At 39.2% G+C, this 24,172-nt stretch overlaps 1 protein-coding gene across 7 annotated transcripts in view; it reads left to right on the plus strand.

The window, feature by feature from the left end:
- Positions 1-24,172, plus strand: part of PAG1 (phosphoprotein membrane anchor with glycosphingolipid microdomains 1) — a 200,697-nt gene that overhangs the window by 79,509 nt on the left and 97,016 nt on the right. For 2 of the 7 annotated variants that reach the window (XM_049854471.1, XM_049854472.1), the window contains exon 3: positions 327-553. The exons of 4 other annotated variants lie outside the window; for them this stretch is intronic. The gene's annotated coding sequence lies outside the window, so the exon portion shown is untranslated. Of the gene's footprint in view, positions 1-326; positions 554-4,043; positions 8,229-24,172 lie in introns of those variants that run through there. One more of the 7 variants, XM_049854477.1, reaches the window with a different exon arrangement.

The raw sequence follows: 24,172 nt of genomic DNA on the forward strand, positions 1-24,172 counted from the left end.
CAGATCTCAGGATGATAGCAAGGTGTCTAGACAGACAGAGCTTAGATCTAGGACTTTGTCAGGAAGGGGCCCAGCGGCCCCTCCAGTATTCCACATGTGGATGCTCCCTGCTCCCTGTGCTTGCTTCCCCTCCCTAGCCCCATCCCCTTTTTGTGACCAAGTGTCTCCTTTTTGTGTTCCTTGGATTGATGCTCCCACTTTATCTTTTGGAAACCACTGTCCCCACCCATGGAGAAAGAATTTCCCTCCATCACACAGAGCTCTTGGTCAGGCTAACAGCAAGGGCAAAATGGAGATGCTCTGATTATAGCTTCTTTTCCCATCAGAAACAGCTGTGACTGCTGCCTATAGTCCTTTTCATGACAAGGAAAAGGATATTTTTCTTATGAGCATGCCACTTTGGGAATACAAGACTGTCCATCTCCTCGTCAGTATTGTGCCAAGCACCTAAGAAGCACTAAAGGCCCTGTCTGAGTCTGCCTGAATAGAAGAGACATCACACAGACTGTAAATGGCTCTTCCAGGCTCACCAGGAGAAATGGCCCAGCTCCAAGTAGGGTTTTTGTTCTTAATTTTAAAATACTAAGTCGCTCGATTGTTATTCATGAGTGGGAGGAAGGGGGGAGTGCTCAGTTATTCCACCACCTAAATATTTCCTTCCTTTCACTTTCTTCTTCCTCTTCCCCTTCTCCCTTTATTTAGTAGATTTTAAAGTAAATAACTAAACTTTCTGTATGGTATTGCACTTTGCCTACCAGGAAGCTCTCTTAATGTCTTAATGTTTTCTAAAATAGATTTTCAATATAGCCGTGAGACCACCAGTAAAAGTACCAAGTTAACCGTGTCTCTGGTGCTTTTAAATATGAAGAATTAACTAAGAGAAAAAAAGAAAAACTTTTCAATACCTCATATAGAGGAAAAAACAAGAAGTTGAGAATTCTGTGAGAAATTAGAAATGCTTCATAATGGGGTAGCCAGAAAACTTAGAAACTGTTGGAGTGGCACACCAGGGTCTGCCATTTCACTAACATGATTTTTCACCATTGCCCGCTCAATGCTCCATAGCACAAAGGTGTGCTGCCAAATACAAATGTTTAAAATGTATTTTTTCCACAGCTGAATATATAGTCAAAAAAACCAGACTCATTGCCCTTGAAACAGGCTGCTCAGCCATATTGAAAACCCCAGTCAACACCCCTTCTCCCCCTCTTTGTCTTGCTAACCACAAGCTTGTTTTGAGGAACATTTTTAAGGAAGTCTCAGCAGGTAGTGGCTCTGTCCACTGAACTAGCCCGAGTTACACCTTGAAGCATGCACAGATTGAAGAAATCACATCCTTCAACTGACACCCCCCACCCCGTGCTCCCAAATATGGGCATGAGAGGGGCTAAGGGCAGAGAGTTCCCGGTACCAAACCCAACCTCCGACACCATTGGAAACAAAAAGCTCCCCAGCCCCCTTAGTCAGGGAGCACGTGGCCTTACGGTCACTAGACCCCACGCGCTCCTTGTATGCGCAGACAATAAACTTGCCAATTTCTGTCCCTTGCAATCAGTCTTATTTCAATCGGCTAATAAGACAAGAACCCGAGTGGCATTTGTTACACCGTCGAGTCAATTCAGACTCATAGTGACCCTATAGCACAGAGTAGAACTGCCCCATAGGGTTTCCAAAGTTGTAACATTTAAGGAGGTTGACTGCCACATCTTTCTCCTGTGGAGTGGCCTGTGGGTTCAGACTGGTGAGTTCTGTTATCAGCCAAGTGCTTAAGCACTGCACCTCCAGGGCTTCTTTGAATACATATAATGCGTATGAAATACATATACAAGCACACATACATGTATATACAGTTAAAGGTATTGTTAGACAGATATTAAGCCAGACAGATTATTTGGTATGATACAGACTGAAGAGCAAGTATAGGCAAAGGAATGTAGTGTGTTCTTGAACCTCTGTTAAAGAAAGAGCTCCTGTTTAAGTAAGACATTTGCCTCCAGAGTGTATGAGAGTGTGGAATATGCTGCAAATAGAAACTCAGAATTGAAGGCGAACTGGTGACTCCTGGGGTGAGTGTGGGTGCTTTCACAGACTGAGACATTGTTAGCTGAATTGTCATTAGTGACTGAATTGTGATTATTGTTGATTGATTTTGAATTGCTTTGTATAATCTGAAAAATGTTTTAACAGCTGAAAATGTGCCTCAAGCACACAGAGAATGGTGAAAACTACTGAATTACTACACTGAATCATTTGCCTCCAATTTGCCATCTGTTACCCTTTTCCCACCAAAAACCGTTGTTATAGGTTAGAAGCCTAGAGGGTGCCTCCTTCTTGTAATTTTAGACCTCAGCATAAAGGTTACTTCCTGAGCGAGAACTGCCCTAAGCACCTGGGCTTAGGAAACCCCCAAGACTTTTTTTCCTGTTTTACCTTTTAAACTTATTTTCCCAATCTGATACGTTGGAGTCCTTGGGTGGTGCAAATGGTTAACATACTCTGCAACTAACTGAAAGATTAGAGGTTCAGGCCCACCCAGAGATACGTCAGAAGAAAAGCCTGGAGATCTGCTTCTGGAAAATCAGCCACTGAAAACCCTACGGAGCATGGTTTACTCTGACACATATGGGGTCACCATGAGTCGGAATTGAGCTAATGGCAGCTGGCTTGGTTTATCTGATACTTCAGTGTCTATCGTCAGTCTTCACCTGTGAGGAAGTAGCGGAGACCTTGGCTGTTTTGTTCACCCCGTGTTCCCTGTGCCTAACACAGTACCTGACATCTGATAGGCATTCATTAAATGTTTGCTCTGTTAATCTGCTTCTTTCTGGATTTTCCCTTATTGCTCACCCTTGATCATCATCAGTGCCCAGAGCCAGGATTTGTCCTTGCCTCCCAGTGCCCTGGAATCCTGTGGTACTTAGTGTCCTGCCTTTGCGTCATCAGCCAGCAGTTACTTCTTCATTGTGGTATCTGATTGGTAGGATGATGATAACACATCTAATACGTTAGCATGACAGGCATTTGTGGCAAATGAATCCTATCCAATTTTTTAACCACAGAAAGCTTAAGAAAAATATATACACAGTTAAGAATTACCTACACCGGTGTTAACGCTAAGGGTTAATCAGATAGAATTTTCTGCTTTTGACTATAGACTCAAGGAATGGCCAGTTGTAACTTCCATTTTTGGTCCTATTATTTAATACACCCCTGTGAATACCTCTTAAAGGATAAAGGCTTCCTTCTTACAGGAACACTCCACCTCTCATCTCCCAACTCATGCCCTGTAGCCTGACAGTCTATCTTGTTGTGTCTGGGAAAAGAGTTACTAGATTTTTCTGCTAATGGCTGTATTTTACATGATAATGAATCAAATCTTTCCTACGAAGTCTGCTTCATTTATGCAAAACAGATATAAATTGGAATATGCATGAATGAAGCTATTCTTTCAGGGTGAGAAGAAGCTGCTGAAGAGCCTGATGTTAACATAAGGAAATGTTAGTTCTGTGGTCATCAGAGACAATGTTCATTGGACAGTTTCAGGTAAAACAGAAAATACCTTTTGAATCCCATTCTCCCAGAGCCATTGCTACTTAATTCCTAATTTCAGAAGGTCAGCTCATTTTCAACCATCTTTTACACTTCAAAGTAGTAACCTCTTGTACTTTAATGGCCTCACAGCATTAATGCAGCTCTGTGCACTGATTTTCAATAATATGGAAAAAGTATTCCAATTGGTCCTGGCTATTAACGGAGAAAAGGCAGGAAATTAAATTAGCAGGGGGATATATCAAAAGCCTTTTGTAAGTGCCATAAAGTTCCTAAAAATCCAGTCCCTGAGAGAAATTTATTTTGTTCTAAGGAAAGAATAGGGCTCTCTCCCAAGAGATGCTAAGAAGCTTTTCATTTAAAAAAGAATAGATTTTTGCCCATGAATTGAAGAGTAGGAATTCTCAATTCTTACCTTAATTTTGCCATCAACTTGCTGTAATTCACCTCAAAAAAATCTTAAAAACCAAAGTATTCTTATAGAATATTCTATGTTCTTTGATCTATTAAATTAGAATTAATTCTACAGATTAATTTACAAGTAAGGTATAGTAATTAGTAGTTAAGCATTGCAGAAATGCTCAACTCTTGGGGTATTTATTGACTGTTTGAGTTCTATAAAAAGATACCTCAGATCCCTGAACACTGAATTATTTAAAAATTCTAGGTTAAAAGGGTATGTTTCCCTGAGTAAACGGTGGGAAAGTAACTTGGCTTCTCACTAATGGACAGAATTTTGAGTTTCGATCTAATGCCAGTGGGTGGAGCAGACACAAATATTCACTTGCCTAATTTGGATTAATAACCTAGTTCTCTATTCTTTTTAAAATTAAACCAGCAAAAAAACAAAACCGGTTGCTGTCCAGTCAATTCCAACTCACAGCGAGCCTATAGGACAGAGTAGAACTGCCCCATAGGGTTCCTAAGGAGCGTCTAGTGGATTCAAACTGCTGACCTTGGTTAGCAGCCAAGTTCTTAACCACTGTGCCACTAAAAAAATAAAAACCAAACCCATTGCCATCAAGTCAATTCCGACTCATAGCGACCCTATAGGACAGAGTAGAACTGCCCATAAAGTTTCCAAGGAGCACCTGGTGGATTCAAACTGCTGACCTTTTGGTTAACAGCAGTAGCACTTAACCACTATGCCACCAGGGTTTCCAGCTGTGCCACTAGGGCAGATTGAAAATGTGCTTTAGAGAGGCCATTTTGTAGAGCTTGACCTAGCTTTTGAGGAGGTAATAGACTCCTTTAAGGATCTAAAGATAATTCTAGGCTGTGTCACTGAAGGGCCCATGCAGAGAAAAGTATTGCATATAATTGCAGGTAGTTTACCCGCCTTCCCAAAGTTGACCGAGGACCCCTTGGTGTCTATCTATAGGGTCCCATCTGTCTTCTGAGTAGGGACTATGCTTAATGTTTTATGCTGTAAATACTGGTCTTTTTAGTACCCTGGCATTAACATAGCCCCCAAGGCATATTTGAATTTTGTGCTGTGCTGGCAAACATTGACATTTATTTAGTCCTTATGCAATAAAGTATGTATTTAAGATGCTGATAGTTATTAAAGGAATAGGTATGTAGTTATATACAGAATACTTACAGAAATAAGCAGATACCTTTTTTAATGCTATGAATGCAGTTTGCCCTTACATAATCTAACCTTTATATTTTCTCTTATTTATGCCTTCCATGCCTCTTCTTTCAGATCTGAATACTTTACCCATTTTATTGGTAGGCATTGCAGGGTCCTTCTTCTTATAGAAAATTTAAGAACTGGTTTTAACTTCATTTGGGTTAATGACCTTCTTTTGTACTTCTTAATACCACATATGTTAATCCCTGTGCTAGCCAATGTTTCACATATCAAGAAAAGTAAAAAGTCCAATCCCATCAGTCAAGGGACTCTTTATTCAGGAACAACATAAACTGTTAACAGGAAATACTGCCCTAAGAAATATCAAAAATGTGCCAAGAGAAGAGGATCAGGGAAGGAATCATAGAACTCTTTGCAATGAAGGGAGATTTGAGCTGGACTTTAGTGGATGCTGGCCAGAAATGTCTTTGTTGAAGCTCCCCCTACCCAACCCTTTTTTATTAATTTTTTTCCAAAACTCTAATCCCAGTTCTTGCCAAGACTAAATGCTTGTGAAAACATATCTGCCATGGTCCTAAAAGAGGAACCTGTGTATTTGTACATCAGGTTTGAACACCAGCAACACATAGAAATCATCCTTCTGGAAGTTTCTATGTATGCACACAAATAAAAATAAACCAAACCTTATAAGAAATGATTGGTAAAAACAAACAAATGCCAGGCAGAAAGTAATGAAAGCTGATACTATTTCCTTCCCTAATGCCCCCCTCACCCCACTCCGCCCCACTCCCCCCACTCCCCTTTTAAAGCTGATGTTTGAAATTCAGTGAATTTAAGTGTCCTACTCATCATTTTTTTTTTACTCATCATTGTATCCTTAGCCTGTTAACCTCGTTCAGGGTTAATAATAATAATAATGGCCACTACTTATTGGGTTCTTTCTACACACAAAGCACTATAATAAAAGGCTTCACTTTCTCTTATCTACTCCTCATTGTGACATTTTGAGGTGCAGGTATGATTAAGAGCAAGGGGTCTAGGGTAGACTGCCTGGGCTGGAACCAGACCTCCACCACTTAAGGCTGTATCACTTGGGCGTGTTCTTTTGTTCTTCTGTGCCAGGGTGTCCTCATTTATAAAAAGAGGAGATAACAGTACCTAAGGAGTCCCAAGGTGGCGCGAATGGTTAAGTGTTTGATTACTAGTTGAAAGACAGGCAGTTTGAACCCACCCAGAGGTGCCTTGGGAGACAGGCCTGGCGATCTGTTTCCAAAAGGTCTCAGCCTTGAAAACCCTATGGAACAGTTCTCTGCCCACATGAAGTTGCCATGATGAGTCAGAATTGACTCAACAGCAGCTAACAACAACAACAATAATGCCTTGTTCTGAGAATTGGTAGGAATAGTTCGTATCCTTTAGCACTGTGCCTAGGGTTAACTGTTGGCATCCCTATCCTCATTTCGTAGTCAAGGTAACTGAGGCTCAGAGGTTAAAAAACTCACGCAGTTTCACACACAGTATAAATCAGATTCAGGATTTTTGAACTGCCTCTCTGATTACACTTGATGGCAATGGGTTTTTTTTGGGGGGTGGGGTCTGATTACAAGTCAATACCTTGTGTTTACTGAACTGAATAGAAATTCATAATTATATGTAGATGTTTTCAAGTTTCATATCATATTAATTTGTCTTCCATACATTCTTCTTCAGTGATCTTATCCATTTCCCAGGGCTTCATTTATCATCTAATTCAGGGGTTGGCAAAGTACAACCCTTGGACCAAATCTGGCCTACCCCGTTTTTGTAAATAAAGTTTTATTGGAACACAGCGATGCTCATTGTGTAGCTATTTTCTGTGACTGCTTTTGTGCTGCAACAGCACAGTTGAGTAGTTGCAACAGGCTTGTGTGACCTGCAAAGCCTGAAATATTTACTCTCCTGTCCTCTACTAAAAACATTTGCATACCCCAGATATTGCTCACTACTTTCAACCTTTCTCCCGAGATCTTGATTCATAAATTTAGCTACTCACCAAATTTCTCTACCTTCATGTCCCACCAAAACAAAAAAGAACAAACCCAGTGCCATTGAGTCGATTCTGACTCATAGCTACCCTATAGGACAGAGTAGAACTGTCCCATAGAGTTTCCAAGGAGCACCTGGCGGATTTGAACTGCCAACCCTTTGGTTAGTAGCTATAACACTTAACCACTACGCCACCAGGGTTTCCAACATTCAGCTTAAAAGCAACATTTACCAAACTACAATTTTCGTGTGTATTTTCCACTGTGGAATCAGTTTCTCCTCCTGAATTTCCTATTCCAGTTAACAGCACCACCTTTTACCCAAGATGCTTTTCTCCAAGATGCTTTTCTCCCTTTTATTGCTCATGCCTAATCTGTCTCCAAGTCCTGTCTATTGATCCCCTTGAGGACAGTAACCTAAGCTTTTAAGTAACCAACATTAATGTTTCTTGTATTCTCTACCCCACCTGCAATTAGACCAGCGGTTTCCTTTACAGTCTTTTAGGAGTTGCCATAAATTGTATTCAATGAGAGATAAATATTTATAGGCCTCTATTTTTTTATCAAGTAAGCCATGTAGATGGATTCATTTCTCAATGTTAGAGAATGTTTCATGAGTCAATTTAGGAATGCTGTAAAGTCAGAATATTGGACAATTTTGTACTTTCATTATTTGAATATACTGAAGAGAGCATGGCTACTTGATTTATTGAGTTGTCCCTTTAAAGTGGCATCATTAATTATTTATCATTAATGCTTAAAAATTAAATCTCAGTTCTTTATGCAGGGCCGCATTGGCCAGGGGCTGGGTGGAGTTAAAATGCTAACATTAGATTATCATTTTTCTGGTTCATCTGAAGGACATATTCAGAAACCTTTTCATGGATAAATTCATTTTTTTTTCTTTTTTTATTTTTCGGTGATGCCATGTTTATTCACAGATGGAATGCCTGCTGAATCATTGTTTGTTGGTAGTTTTTTATTATTTGAAGAAATGAGGTGCCTATTGCAAGCAGTCCTTATCAGTACCATGTTCAAAGAAGTACATCACAAACGTGGTATGTATTAGTACTGTGGTCCAGGAAGTGTATCACACTTCCTGGTTACCCTTAAACCATAAAGTACCTTACTCAACTTTATAGTGAGCACTTTATAAAAGATATCATCAGGGAGGTGACTAATACAAGCAGTCCATATTGGTCCCATGTTCCATGAAGCACATCATACATGTGGTCCATATCAGTCCCATGTTCCATAAATCTCATCACATACATAGTACCTATCAGTACCGTGGCCCAGGAAGTACATCATAAACTGTTTTCACACCAAAAATAATTCATTTACTTGAATATTTCTAAGTGCCAGAAACCATACCTTCCCACTAACACGAAGGGAATAGTAAACATACTTGGAAGCCTTATCTGGATGTACGGAAGCCAAAAGCACAAGAGTTCCACACAGTCACTCCTCCGGGAAGCATCCCCTCATGCCAATGGCCCTCAACGCTCAAATGTGGTGCAGACCAACTTCCTTGTTTTTTAGACAGTTGCACCAGCATGCACCACAATGCCAGAACTTAACTAACGTGGCTCAAATGCCTGCCAGTAAACCTCCAGGGCTGGAAAATTTAGCTGCAACATATATGTGCCAGCGACCATGAAAGATAACAAATGCTTTTTAATCCTCATCTGCGTTACTTGAATATTACTTTAAAGCTCTTGACACTGTTAACTCTGCATTCTCTTTTTATGAATTTAAATTTATGCTAGAATAACTATTGAAGAGCATAGTAAAAATAAATAAGCTTTGAAATATAAAAGGATTAGTTTGGATAATAAATATCCATTCGGTGTCTTAGCGTCTTTGATCTGGGCATTTGTCTCCTCCAGCAAATATTTTCTTAGTACTTCAATTTCAATTTCCCTACCTAAAAATCATGCGGGAGCAGTCTTTGTTTTTCAGGAACAACAGAGATGTTTATAGCATTAAGTCAAAAGCAGAGGTCATAAATTAATTCTAATCCATTGAGCAAAGACATTAGCCTCTGTGTAACATAAGGTTTTGGGCTAGTTCACAAAATAATCCTAATGATAATAGCTCCCCATGCTCAACAGTGATCTTAAAGATTAGTATTTTTCTTGGTTAATGGTTGTGTAATGCATTAATAAGCTTCTCCAAATACTTCCTGAAATTTAAATTATCTGTAGACTTTCTAGAGCTATATTTTGATCAGACATGTAAAGAAGCAATGTAGCAGCTCAGTTACTGTCAAACTAAAGATGATTTTACATTCTGATTTAGAGAAAAACGTCACCCACATATCAGACTACAAAATAGCTGAAATACTTAAAGAAAAAAGTAAGTAGTTAAGGACATTAAGCTAAAATATGGCCTCATCGCCCTGCTTGTCAGCTGGCCTCTTGCAATGGTGGTGGTCGCTGCTGCTGTTACGGTTTTACTGTTCCTTCTGCTGGTGGTAGTGGTGCCCATGGCAGGCCTCCCACTGAAGCCAGAGGGTGGCATGGAAAAATCTTGCTACAAGGTCTCACCTCAAAATCACTTTCAGGGCTTCAGTGAATAGGATTTCGCAAACATAGTCCCAGCCAGGGATCTGTTTCTCATTACTAGGCAGTTCATGGCAATGCAAAGAGAGAGAGGATTCTCTTAGAAGTGCGACTTAATGAAGGTTGTATACCTTTAGGTGAGTCACTTAACCCCTCGGAAACACTTAACCCTCCTTCATTCATGAATGGGTGTCTTACTTCGCAAGAACAAGAAGATTCTAAGGGCCACTGTTCAGAGTACCAAGGTTGAAGTTAACTGTCAGTAACTACAAAAGTCATTGTAAGGAGTAGCAATAAGGTTTGCAAAGCATTCGGAGCATGGTGGGCGCTCAGGAAATTGTGGTGGTAGTAGTCCTTGATGTTATCATTATCATTGCCACCACCATGTTATGCTTGTTAATTATGTATGATAAGCACCTCTGATCTCTGTTGGATTATCTGATGTCCTTGTCACTCACAAGTGCTCCAGTTAGCTAAGTGGTAGAAGAGTAATATCAACATTGATAAACAAGTGGCTGTTCTCTAGGAGGAAACCCTGGTGGCATAGTGGTTAAGTGCTACGGCTGCTAACCAAAAGGTCAGCAGTTCGAATCCATCAGGCGCTCTTTGGAAGCTCTATGGGGCATTTCTGCTCTGTCCTGTAGGGTCGCTATGAGTCGGAATTGACTCAACAGCAGTGGGTTTGGTTTTTTTTTTTTTTTTTTTTTTGGTTCTCTAGGATGCTGTGTTTTCTATCATAATGTTATTGAGACTAGAGTACAAATATTCATAACAACACATTTTTGTAAAAATGAAAATTTGGAAACTACTTGCCTCAACAGTGAGGAAACAACTAAGGATATAAAATATAATTTTTAAATGACATATGCAAACTATTTTTGATACATGGAAATACATATTTGATGCAGTAACTGAAAATGGTACATAACAGTATTCACAGATGACAACTTTGTAGATGTTTCTATAAATTAAAGATCAAAGGAAATTTTACAGTACAATAAATAGAGTTTAATGTTCACTGGTTTTTCTGTTTTCTACAAAGTTGTGTAACTTTCTAAAAATTGTTGTGACTTATTTGTCTTAAGAACTTCATAACCTTCATTTTCTCATTGTTCTATGTTGGACAATACATTCACTACTCCTAATGACAGACTTGAAGATGGACTTTCAGATTAAAATCCTTTTGTTTATTAGGCCTCTTCTGCTGTTTTTTCTGCATGGCCAAAATCTAATGTGTGTATGATACACCACAGAACATGGTGAAATTTGAACAGAAGATTGAGATTTTTAACTAACCCTACCCAAATAGAGACATGCACAAGGACACGTATCATTCTCTAGTGATTTACGTGACAGTTTGGTGCCTCATGGTTTCAAAAAGCATTAAATAGTTTTTTAAGTGCACCTGACAGTGATTTATATAAACAAAGACTTCTCTGCATTCTCACTTTTCTATTTCCTCTTATCAAGTCTAACAGGGACTCTGATACCACAGTGCTTGTTTTACATAAGAGACCAATGCCTTCAGGCACCAGGATGATACTTGACTGGGGCATGTGATAAAGTTGGCATCACAGCCCTTTCTCCCAGCATTCTAAGAGATTTCAGGGACAGATTACAGATTGTACAGAAATATACTCTACATCAGAAATAAGGCTGCATTCATTAAGAGATTTTTAAAAATATATACTTTATCTCAAGAAAAGTGTACCGTTAAGACAAATATAATATTTCAATTCTATAGAGAAAGAAAGAGTGGTAGAAGGATAGGAACAACTAAAATTCAGTTTGACACACCTCTGTATTTGTTCAATTTTAGAAGATTGATAAATTTTGGAGGTGCGCAGTGGTGGGTAGCTGTGTCATTCATAACGAGCACATGTTCTACTGTGTTCCACCAGCTTATCAAGTCACTGGCTGATTGACTCAAGTACCTGCTTTTCTCCAATCATTGCCTCTGCTGGGTTTCTCTATGACATGTTTGCTTGTCTGTTTGTCTATGTATTTGTTTTCCTACTTGGAAGGAAACCTGCCTTAAATCTAATGTGTTTACTACCCATGAATTAACTTATGGCCAAAGATAGATAAATGTGGGTGCCATCCTTTTCACTTCAGGACTAAGCATTGGTCTTTTCTCTCTCACACTTTATAACTTAACAGCCTGTACAATGAAAGGGCAACCTCACATTAAAATTGTGACTTGAGCAACTCTCCAGACAAGGATTGGACTGGACTATAAGACAGAAAATGATACCGGTGAGGAGTGAGCTTCTTGTCTCAAGTATACACATGAGACTATGCGGGCAGCTTTTGTCTGGAGGGGAGATGAGAAGCCAGAGGGGGACAGGAGCTGGTTGAGTGGACAGGGGGTATACATGGTGGAAAGGAGGAGTGTGCTGTCTTATTAGGGGGAGAACAGCTGGGAGAATGTAGCATGGTGTGTATAAGTTTTTGTATGAGAGACTGACTTGATTTGTAAACTTTCACTTAAAGCACAATTAAAAAAAAAAAGAGGTTAAAAAAATTGTGGCTCGAGAACTGCAGAGTGGTATTGGGACTTACAGATCCCTATTCTTTTAGATAAGTAAAACAAAAAATCGAATTTCGGAGAGGGTCTTGTCTTCTCCAGCAACCTTCTCATCACTATTCCTGTGAATGCTTATATCTACGTTTGTTTCATTAGATACATTCTGACATTTTGGTATATGAATGAGACCGGCTAATTTATGTGATTAAATTCTCATTCATTTGATATAAGATTAAATGATTCATTGAAAAATGTCAAAGGATATTTTTAATTTGAAGTATCAATTTTAATTCAAACGCTATCATTCTAGCTTGAGCACTGGGGAGTAACAATCACACATGTTCTTAATTATTAAAATAAATGATTAAGCTGTATGAATTTTAAGGCAGTCTTTGCTTATATAGGAAGAATATTTGTAAACTTATTTTTGGTTTTTATCCATAGTAAAGTAAAAATAGTATGCTGAATGTGCCATAAGCTTATTGATGACTGGTCTTATGTCCAAATAGACCAACCTGGGGGGAGACCAGGGAAGCAGGGATCTTCTCTGTCCTCAGTCCCAACAGTGGCTATGTTGTATATTAGGTGCTCAATAATTATTTATCGAATCTCCAAATGGATGATTAACTACTGGGAGTACCAGCCCCGCCAGTACTCAGGAACATTAGTGAACCTCTCTGAGCCTCAATTTCCCCATTTATAGAGTAAGTCTGCTGATGTTTGCTCTGTCAGTATGATGAGTGACTGTGATAGTCAAAGTAAAAATGTGTGACTTGTCTTTGAAAACTGGAATGGCTTTTTATAAGGAAGCATTATTACTAACTTTATTTGTGTTGTTATATAATGTTTAATACCTGCATTCAATAATGCATATTTAAGTAAAAAAAAACAAGTGTGTTATAAATTGAAGAAAAATCAGTAATCACAAATTTTTTGACCTATAAAGTTTTTTGGAACATTGCATTTGTTTTGACATAATTGTAATTTCTTTGGGTATTTAATTTACTTTTGTTTTTCCATGGAGAGTGGCACTCAGAAGCATATACTTAGACAGCTAAATACTCTATTATTTCTTAGAAAGAATGTACATTAATAACTTCTATGCATATGTGAATAGGAATCAGCAAAGGATAATAGAGCATATAATACAAAGGTTTAAAACGTAGGCAAAGGAAAACTTTGATGGATTTCCATCATGCTTTGAAAATTAGATTAGGGTATATATCATATAAAATTCACTCTGAGATATGCTGCAGATTTAATGACAGGGTTCAGTTGAAATGAGATCTTACGGGTTTTGATGAAGAAAATTGCTCAGTATATGCCTTATCTTTCTTTCTTCTTGCTCAATGTACGATTAAATTTACTCTGCAGGATCACTGCGTGTAGCGTGTATTAACTTTATACTAATCCTGCCTATATTAACTTTATGCTAATCCTGCTGATAAGTGATACCAAAAATACATTAATAAAACCATAACCATTAGCTGGAATCACAGTATTATAGTTCTTAGTTTTGAATCCTCTCCATGTATTCTGAATTAGATGATGTATCCATGATGAAAGGTATTTGAATTTATTTTTACTGTGTGTTGGGCATTGTGATAAAAGCACTGGGCTGCAAAGGCTTATGAGATATGACCCTGCCATCCCAAAACTTTGTGCAGTCAGGGATATAGGACACAATTGCACATCAATTTTTAACCCTTGTTGTGCAGTGGTTAAGAGCTTGGCTACTAACCAAAAGGTCAGTAGCTCGAACCCACCAGTGACTCCTTGGACACCCTATGGGGCAGTCCTACTCTGTCCTTTAGGGTCACTATGAGTCAGAATTGTCTCGACGACAGCGGGTTTGGTTTTTGGTTTAATCAGTATTAGTATATTTACATTATGAGTGATGCTAGGGTCTTTGATGAAATCCCCAATAATGACACCCCTCTGCCACTCCTAAGTTCTGAAAAAGTTAAGAGATAGGATATAATAATTGGCAGATAAAGCTAAAATGCCACCTTTATTACTTGTAAAAGCCAGGTTAGAGGACAGAATTTATTTGTTCTGCTAACACAAAATGCTAAACCAATCCCATTGCTGTCGAGTCAATTCTGACTCACAGCAACCCTACAGGACAGAGTAGAATTGCCCCATAGAGTTTCCAAGGAGCACTTGGTGGATTTAAACTGCTGACCTTTTGGTTAGCAGCCATAGCACTTAACCACTACGCCAGCCACCAGGGTTTCTGGAACCCCAGAATTAAGCACAGGCCACCGTGGCCGGGGCAGGCCTTTTGTGGCCCAGAGGATCAGCTCATGTTTATGGTATCAAGGATCAGAGGAGAGCTCGTATTCCCAGAGACCAGCTTCACTCCCAAGAGGAAGAAGGGCAGAGCTGAGCCCAGGAGTTTATGTCTCTGAGTTACGCATCAGATAGATTGCTGGTTTGGATGGGATAAATGAAGAGATGGGAAGAGCCAGAAGTGTTACAGTTTGAAACATGGGAAAAAAGAGGATTCACTCCAATAACCAAAACCAGTTGCCGTGAAGTCGATTCCAGCTCGTGGTGACCCCGTGTGTATTAGAGTAGAACTGTATACCATCACGTTTTCAGTGGCTGATTTTTCAGAAGTAGCTTGCCAGGCCTTTCTCCTAAAGTGCCTCTGGGCAGGCTGAAACCATCAAACTTCCGGTAGCAACCAAGCATTGAACTGTTTGCACCTTTCAAAGACTCCTCACCCCATGTAGGCCAGGTAATATAATATTTGATGTTAAATGAACTGGGCAGAATTTAAGGACAGAAAGAAATGAGCAAGACTTACTGAGATGGGTGGGCAGGACTGAGCTAAGTGGTCTGGAGGACGGGGGGAGGAACATTCCAGGCATAAATGATACCAGCAAAGGCACATGCAGGAGGCGACTGTGAGTTTGTGATGTATAGAGCCCTGGCTGGTTGATGAGGTTACAGAGGGGCTGGGAAGCCCCTTCCGAAGAAACTGGGGAAGCTACCGCCCTACCCAAGGAGCTTTCCACAAGTGGGCATATCTGACGATTTCTCTGTGGATGTGTATAGCAGAGAGCTTTTTTTTTTTTTTCTCCCATTCCTTTATTGTGTCCTAGCGTAACTGAACTCTGAGAATGTTTTTCATGTATTTATGTTATTCTCACTATAATTTGTCTTGGCTAATTAATTTGTCTTGCCTAATTACATTTAAGGAAACCCTGGTGGCGTAGTGGTTAAGTGCTACAGCTGCTAACCAAAGGGTCGGCAGTTTGAATCCGCTAGGCGCTCCTTGGAAACTCTATGGGGCGGTTCTACTCTGTCCTGTAGGGTTGCTATGAGTCGGAATCGACTCGATGGCACTGGGTTTGGTTTTTATTTTGCTTTTTAATTACATTTAGCTATAGGCTTTCCAAGTATATATTGAACTCTGGGACCGATCATCAGATTTCAATAGTAAATAGTAATTTCTGGAGCCTATGCAAGGATAAGTTGCAGAGAGAAATTATTCCCTTCCTTTCCATGATAAAATCTTGTTTGTGGCTACATTAAAAGCTACCCGTAAAGGAGATTTAGTTCCGAGATGGTTTTCAAAATGGAAGTTTGGAGTATGTGTCAATATCGTGGGTCCTGGGAATCAAGCTCCTTGAGCCATGCTCAGATACATTAATGATCCCAGAGCCAATTGATTTCGAAGGCTTCTTCTGTCATTTAAGTGATTATAGTATGTGTATCTCCAAAATAAAATCCTTAGAAATGGGGCTTCAAAGAGCAGTAACGATCTACTATGGAATGGTTTATTATATGGATTTTGTTATTTCATACAGTAAATTATGCTAAGGTTACTAAAAAAGAGCCACTTAATACAAAGATCTCTAAGCCGGGTGTATCCTATACCCCATAAGGCAATTTTTAACTCTTTGCTGAATGCTTTGGGTATGGAATGGTGGTGGGAGACAGGAAGGGTGTGGGGAGAGAGAGAAAGAGATCGACTACCTTACGTGTCATCAGTGAGGTGGAAATTTTATTGGGAAGATACAGCATTTGAATGATAGATAGCAAATATAAAACAGTATATGAACACATAACAGGCTGTCTGTTTTTAGTTGTTTACTACCCTGATTATTCAGAAGACTTATTGAACAGCTTGGCAAGTATTAGAGATTTCGTGTTCCTTTGTCTGACAAATGCAACTGTTTTAACACAGAGGTCATCTCACCACTGATATCTCCTCCTCTGCCTAAAACTTGGCAGATTTTAAGAGGTCTGTCCTTCACCATCCTTTTTTCACTGGTAAAATGAAGGTTTTGGAACCCAGTGACTATCTTAGCCCCCTCCCAGCTCTAATATTCATTGAACTAAGCACAGTTCTAATGACACAGAGAGAAAGAAGAGAGAATCAGAATAGTGTAAGACAAAAGGAAAGTTCTGAGACCTAGTGCTACAGGTGGGCAATAGGATGGCCCGATCAATGGCCCTGACATGAAATGCCCCACTGTCTGTCAGCTGCCACGTGTACTTTATGATGCTACAAACATCACAGGCCATGTTCTTGGAGTTTTCCTTTTCTTTTTTTCATTTGCATTAGTGTAGAAGACTTATTTCATCAGCACGAACGTTTTAGTACTTGTTCTAACAGCAATTTTTGTAGATTAGGGTGAATTTAATGAGCCACTCTTTTTTTTCTAAACAGCTTTATTGAGATATAATACACATTTACAGTCCAATGCCTTTCAGAATATTCACAAAGTTTTGCAATCATTGCCACAGTCAATTTTAAAATATTCTCGTAACCCCCAAAGAAAACCCCTCATCTCTTAGCCATCGCCTCCAAATCTCTCCATCTCCCATCCTGCCCCAGCCCTTGACAACCATTAATCTTCTTTCTGTCTCTAATATACCACTCTTAAATGACGGAAGCAGACAGTGGACATCAGGGTCCAAGTCTCATGGTGCAGCTTTATCTAAACACTTATCTTTGACATTGCAGCTGTTAAAGTTTGCAGTATCTGATGGAAAAATCTAGTTTCTGAGTATGACTGATTAGAAGAACAAATGGCATCAAAAAGAATAACAAGCTGAAACTAGCCACTACTTCAGTATATGGAAAAGTACCCTTTAGCTATTACCTATGGTGTGTGTCAGCCACCTGCAGTCAGCCCTGACCTTCTCTCCTCTGCCTCTGTGTGTGAGAGACATTTAACAGGATCAAGTCTACAACACATTGCTCACAGTTTTTATTTTCTAATGGCACCGGTGTATCATTCACTCAACAGAGTCCCATTCTGGAGATTCTGTGTGCCAGGGACTTTGCTGGGACACATCTGAGTGCAGTGGCTCTGCCCTTCAGGAGCTCACAGCATAGAAGAGGGGGATGGATATGCATAAAAGTAAGTGCAAAATAATGTCAAAATACTCTAGGTACAAGACAGAGGTGGCTTAGGAGGATAGACAGTTATTACCTGGGGAGGCTCAAGGGGAAGGCAGATGTCAGAACAGCTCATACAGGAGGTGACCCAGGAGATGAGCTCTAGCACATCAGTAATGCTTGGGGAGTGAGGGAAGGGAACTTACATGGAAGGATCAGCATCTTCCAAAGCACAGAGACAGGATGCACCCTGGTGTCTTTGGACATGAGCAGATAAGGCAATAGGATGTTCATAGGAAAGGTAGTGAGGAGGCTACGGAGGGCAGGAAGCCAGTGGATGGAAGGTGCTATGTGTGATGTCTCAGAGTTTAGACTTTACTCTCTAAGCACTGGGTGTTATTGAAGGATTTTTAAGCAGGGAAGTTGTGTGATGATATTTTTATTTTAGAAAGTCATTTGGACAACTGTATGGAGGACAGATACGAAGGCATCAAGAGTAGTCAGAGACCTCCTGGGCCTATGCAGCCAAGAGGTAATGTGGGTCTTCCATGACGGACCAGAAATATGGGCTCGCTCTTAATCCTTCACTCGCCAAATTCATCTAATTGAACACAAAGAAAGAACAAATCCACAGCAGCACTGGAAAATCAGGAAGAAGTACCATCGGCAGTCCAGGGTATTTAAGAATTCCTGGAAGGTAGTAAGAGAAATGAATCTGATTGGTGGCGAAACCCAACAAAACTGAGAAGTATACTTCTTTTACAGTTGCAGGGAGTCTATATTATTAGAGCATTGTTTTCAGGTCGGCACACAGAGAGAGAATGAAATGAAAAGAGCATGTGCCTTTTGACCCAACAATTCATTCGTCTCTAGGAATCTATTCATGTACTCACTCATGTACTGAGATATATATACAAGAGGAAAACCAAAAAACAATCTGAATGTCCATCAGCATGCATATGGCTAAACATATTATGGTATTGCCATACCATTGAATGCTCTCTAGTTTATTAAAAAGCATGAGATGACATTGTATGTCTGACTTAGGTGGTTCTCTAAGAAACTGTTGAACGATGCCTAGTTCAAAGTGCTGTATATGTAACAAAGAAGAAGATACCTGTAGATTTTTCTATCTTTCCAGACCTTTCTTACCTGTGGGGAAGGGAATGGGATGGAGACAGTATGGTGAAAAGGAACTTTCATTTTTTTGGTAATATATCCTTCTGTATTGTGCGAACTTTTTCAATAAGCATGTATTATAACAAAACTAGAACTTTATTATGATTAACATTTAAGGAGGTAAACAAAAAAACAGAAACCCAGGTAGAACCCAGGAAACTTGGCCAGCAGCGACTGTGGTAAATGCAGACTGGTAAGGAGAGGGGAAAGGGGGAGAAGAGAGTTGGGGGCGGGGAGGGTTGGAATGTAGGGATGCAGAGTCAAAACACTTAGAAGCAGAAGGGCAACATTTTAAAAAGGAAGCTGTTTTTAAAAATATTACAACAATAACAACAACACAGAAGGTGTGCATCTTACTATAAATGAGATCGTTTGAGAAACAGAAGGACTTATGCACCTTCAACTACAATTGGCAGGGGCCATCGGCGTGAGAATGGAGAGACACAAAGCACATGAGACGAGTCAGTTACAGAAATGTGTCATCCCCAGAACTGTTTCTGCTAAAGAGTATATAAGACCACCGTTGAGCTATCCCTAATGATCTGCAGATTGCAAATAAAACAGTAAGCAGAATCAGGGATAGGTACCTATCTGTGAAATTGGAAGGGAACCCTCTTTACCCTTCTCTTTGGCCATTAACTCTGTCAGCAGTTCCTCTTTGGTTTCCCTTCCTTGTTTGACCTTCCTTTATCTCCTCCTCACACTCACCTCTCTTCCTCTTTTATACACGCACATGCACACACACACTCATGCCTCTCTGATACAGATCTGCCACCCTGAAAACAAAAAATCAAAAGAAAGGGAACTAATAGAAGAAAATGGCATCTAAATTAGATAAGTATCTCCAAGTAATACTGCAGAAAAAGATTTCCTGCCGAAAACATCATGTGAAAATTTTCGTGGTCTATTTATTATTATTATTTTTATCATCAAAAAATGTGCATCTGGTAATATCGACATAGCAGAAAGCTTGAAAAACAAGCGACAATAGTATTTCCAATACCACTTGCACAGTGTTTTATAGTTGATGAGCAAAATGCTTTCACATACATTATCTTGTTTGAGCCTCACGTCAACCCTTCCAAGGAGGAAATGTTTCCATCTCTTTATGGATAGGGACACTGAGTTCCAGAAATGGACGAGATAGCCAGGTCTCAGAGCTGTGTCTACTGATACCTCAACCATACATTTTTCTAAGACACTCTGATGCCTGCCTAACCTTAATGTAACATGATTGAAACCACACGATTGTCCTCTCAGGCTAAACCTTTCCAACTCCATCCTTCAAAAACTTGTGTCTGCTTCCCTAATTTTGAAGAATCACGGATTTTACAAAAGTATATTAACCCATGTTATTTCTTTCTAAAGTGTAGTGGTCATTTGAACAACAACAAAAAAGCTTGGTAAATGAAGGGGATAAATTGTGCCCTTTTGGGGGACCACCAGCAATAGCTTACAAAATAAAAATGCAGAATTTATTTTCAGAAATGAAAATAATAATATACAATTTGTGATTTTATAAATAATAATATATAATCCCTGATGTTATATTAATAACATATAACATTAATATACCAATGAATAAATAATAATAACATGATTCACGGTGTTAAATCTATGGGATAGCATTATAGGTCAGGACACTAGAGGAAGAACCAAAGAAACAAGGTTTCGATTCTAGCCAGGCGTTAAGGTATAGCCTGGTACTTAGCTAGAAATACTTGTTCATAAGAAAAAATCACTATTAATGAACTGCTTTACCAATTCACAGCATGCAAACCCTAGCTTATCCTTCTAAAGGAAGAAGGCAGAGAAATTGTCACTAAATATGCTGCCTATGAGAGGTAGAAGTACACTGGAGAAGTCATTCATTGATATGTTCACCATCTGGAACCTCCAGACACACTGTGATAACACTACTGTAAACCCAAAAAACCAAACCCATCGCTGTCAAGTCGATTCCAACTCATAGCAACCCTATAGGAAGAGTAGACCTGCCCCATAAGATTTCCAAGGAGCAGCTAGTGGATTCGAACTGCCAACCTGAGCTCTTAACCACTGTGCCACCAGAGCGCCAACCCTACTGTAACCCTCCCTCAAAGTCATCAAATGCTAAAATATACACATGGGAGTGGGGATATAAATTAGCACCTAAGATAAACTGAGGGCCCCTTGATGGTTCCCTGGCCGTGGCTCCTCCAAGGACCATGCTCCTGGCTCAGACCCCCTTTCTTGCAGTGTCACCTTCAGACAACAGGAAGATCTGATAAATTGCACATCAGGGCTCTGGTTGCTCATTCTGTTAGGTCTGAAGTTAGTTTTGCCACAGCATGTCTGTCTTATTTTCTTTCCTCTCTAGTGGTTTTGTATACATTTTCTTACCTCTACTACTATTTCTTAACTACAGGATAGTTACCATGGCAACACCTGTTGATGGCAGACCAAAAAAAAAAAAAAACATGATCCTGTAGCAAGAACACTGCTCCTGTGTTTCTTGCTCCTCGCTCTTACAGTTAGATTCAGGGGGTGCTTTTGTTTCTTCTTCTTTTTAGTCTTGGGGGTGAAACCAGTTTTCCCTCTTTGGGCAGGTTGATATTAAAATTGCTCTCTGCTATTTTGATTTTATGTGCTAAGATGCTATCATGTGACCCCACGGAGCATTTGTTATCTGGCGACTTTTACCAGCTATAATAGAAATTGTCTTTTGTCCAAGGTGTTCAAAATCTTTAAAGCTTGCTTTTTTCTTTCTTCTTTGCTCTCTTATTTTCTTCTTCCTTTTTCTTTTCCTGCCTTACTCTGTCAATTATGTGGGTTCACACTTCCTCTTTGACCAGACAGCTCGGCAAAGGGGCATAGGAATAGAATACAGATTTCACGTTTCACTTAAAATACCATTAGTTTGGATGAATGCTAGTCAAGAGGGTGTGGCTAGATCAGAAAAAAATGTATTACCTGCCCAGGAAAACAACACAGAGCATAATTAACTTTACTAATAGAGATGTAAAAAGATCATCTTTATATTGAAAAAAAAAAAAAACTGCATTCTTTTCACTTTATCCATTTAGCTACATCACCTGGCTTTTGAAAGTTAATATTTTGATGTTGCCAGCAGATGCCAACTTTTTCACAAAAAAATAAAATTATATTATTAAGAATAAATTAATTTTTTTAAGTATCTTAACATCCAAGTGCTGTCCTTTGGAATTCTTTAAGTAAATTTTGCTTCACTCCAAAGTATTTATTTTAGGATTCAGAACCAGTGTTCTGAGTAAGTTTGTCTCTTCACACAATGCATAGCCCTGTAAAGAAGACCTAGATGAACATCTGAATACTGAGTAACAATCCTTCCTTCTCATTACCAGTTGTCAAAATATTTTGATTAATTAAAGAATCATAAAATGTTATCTGATTACCTAATTAATATAGAGGTATTTTGTTTCAATATGAAAATAAAGCCTGGGTTATTCAGAATGCCAATTATTTTTACAAACAGGTTAAAGGAAATATATTCTAGATGTTAAATAAATTGAAGAGACTTTTTAAAATAATATATTAAGGAAGTCATATACTATCAGTTGCTAATATCTGCTTTTAAAAATAGCAGTATCATAAACAATCACATTTAAGCATCTCCTCTGGAGATGGCATTGTAGGAGAATCTTTGAATGAAGTTTAAAAAAAAAGAGAGGGGACACTACCCCCAAGTTCTCCTCTAATGAGGGAGAACAAACACGAGTAGCTTACAGGAATCGACTAAACCACTGCCATAGAACAGAAGGTAATGAAAAGTGACCTAGGTTATGTTTCTGGCTCAGACCCTAAACAGCTGTGTGATCATGGCTGGGCCAAGGTTTCCTCATCTGTAAAGTAAGGAGTTGAGCTTAAATATTATGATGCTCACTTTAAACTCTATGAAGTTAGGTTAATCTAACTCTGAAATATACGCAAGTGGTAAACAATAAGGTAGAAACATATACACTAAGGAGTGAGAAAGTGTGGAAGAGAAACCAGCACAGACTCTTAAGTACAGATATCAAGTTACTTTCCAGAGAAAAGGAAGAGCATAAATTAACCAAGAGAAGGATCCAAGAAAATAAAGTGCTTGGTTTTTAACATAACACAATAAAGTAAAAAAAAAAAAAGCTAGTAATTGTGATAAAGCCAAATTCTTATGGAATTCTCTCAAAACCTGCCTCACAATTAAAAGAATATTGGAAGTTTTCTCTTTAATTCGGCTGCATGTTGTTTTGGTAATTAGTTCCTTAAGCTATTACTGAAAATAATGTTTAAAAATACAAATTCCCTCTCTGCAATTGTATAATGAATCAAGTGAACTGCTGTTGTTTCAAAGTTCAATTCAGTTAATACAATAAGAAGTAACTCCAGCATAGCAGCTAGATTGATGTATAAACCTTATTTATTTACGAGGATAAATAAATGCATGAGTGTTTCTCCTCCTCATCTCTGTGCCTTTAGATCAGGACTGTATCTCACTGGAACATTGAGAAACTTGACCAATTTTTCTTGCACTGGCTCAAAAAGGTGGCACACAGGCATACATACACACACAAACTGCAGTATTCCAAGTGTGGCCACCCTGTAGAGATGTGGCTTAGTAAACTAAAGTCAATGATGATACCTTTAGCTTTACTGAACACACCGTGTTTTACACATAAGAATGCAGCTGACATTTACGGAGCACTTACTGCTACAGAGCTCGTGCTGGGGTGCGTAAGTAGACATTAGTTTGTAGTATTTCTCTTCAAATGAATCTCCTTGACAGCCTCTGTGATACTAAGCATTACATCTCATTAAGTTTCTCAGAATTTTTCTAAAGTTCAATTTCTATCATCTGGCAGTTATTTATCATCAGAGAAATGATTGAAATGCCATACATATGGCAGTATCTCATAAAATTAGCCCCAAGTAATGAGGGAATGGCCACATAAGCATGATATCAATGGCACAGTTTTGCTGTGGCATCTGTAGACATCTTTGAAAGTCTGAGAATGAAGCCCTGAATTCATTCATTCATCAAGAGACATGCTCTGTAAAGTTATGGTTCATCTATAAGATGCCAACCAATCCTTCCCCCCCACACACACACTCCTACACATTCCTCTGAAACTCATTTTACAGACAGTTATCTTTCAATAATGTGGAAACCTAAGCAAGTCACCAGACCTTAAAGGCACCTCCTTCTCTGACTGCATAGGTAGGGCTGTCACCTCAGGTCAACAACACAACTCAGCCAGTTCTGAGGAAGGAGAAGGGGAAGTTTTCCTTGCATGTCCCTCCCTTTCCCCCGCCTGTACATCCATTGTCATGGATTGAATTGTGTCCCTAAAAAATATGTGTCACCTTGGTTAGGCC

The sequence above is a fragment of the Elephas maximus genome, chromosome 15, assembly GCF_024166365.1.
Source record: "Elephas maximus indicus isolate mEleMax1 chromosome 15, mEleMax1 primary haplotype, whole genome shotgun sequence".
In the NCBI taxonomy this organism is placed as follows: domain Eukaryota; kingdom Metazoa; phylum Chordata; class Mammalia; order Proboscidea; family Elephantidae; genus Elephas; species Elephas maximus.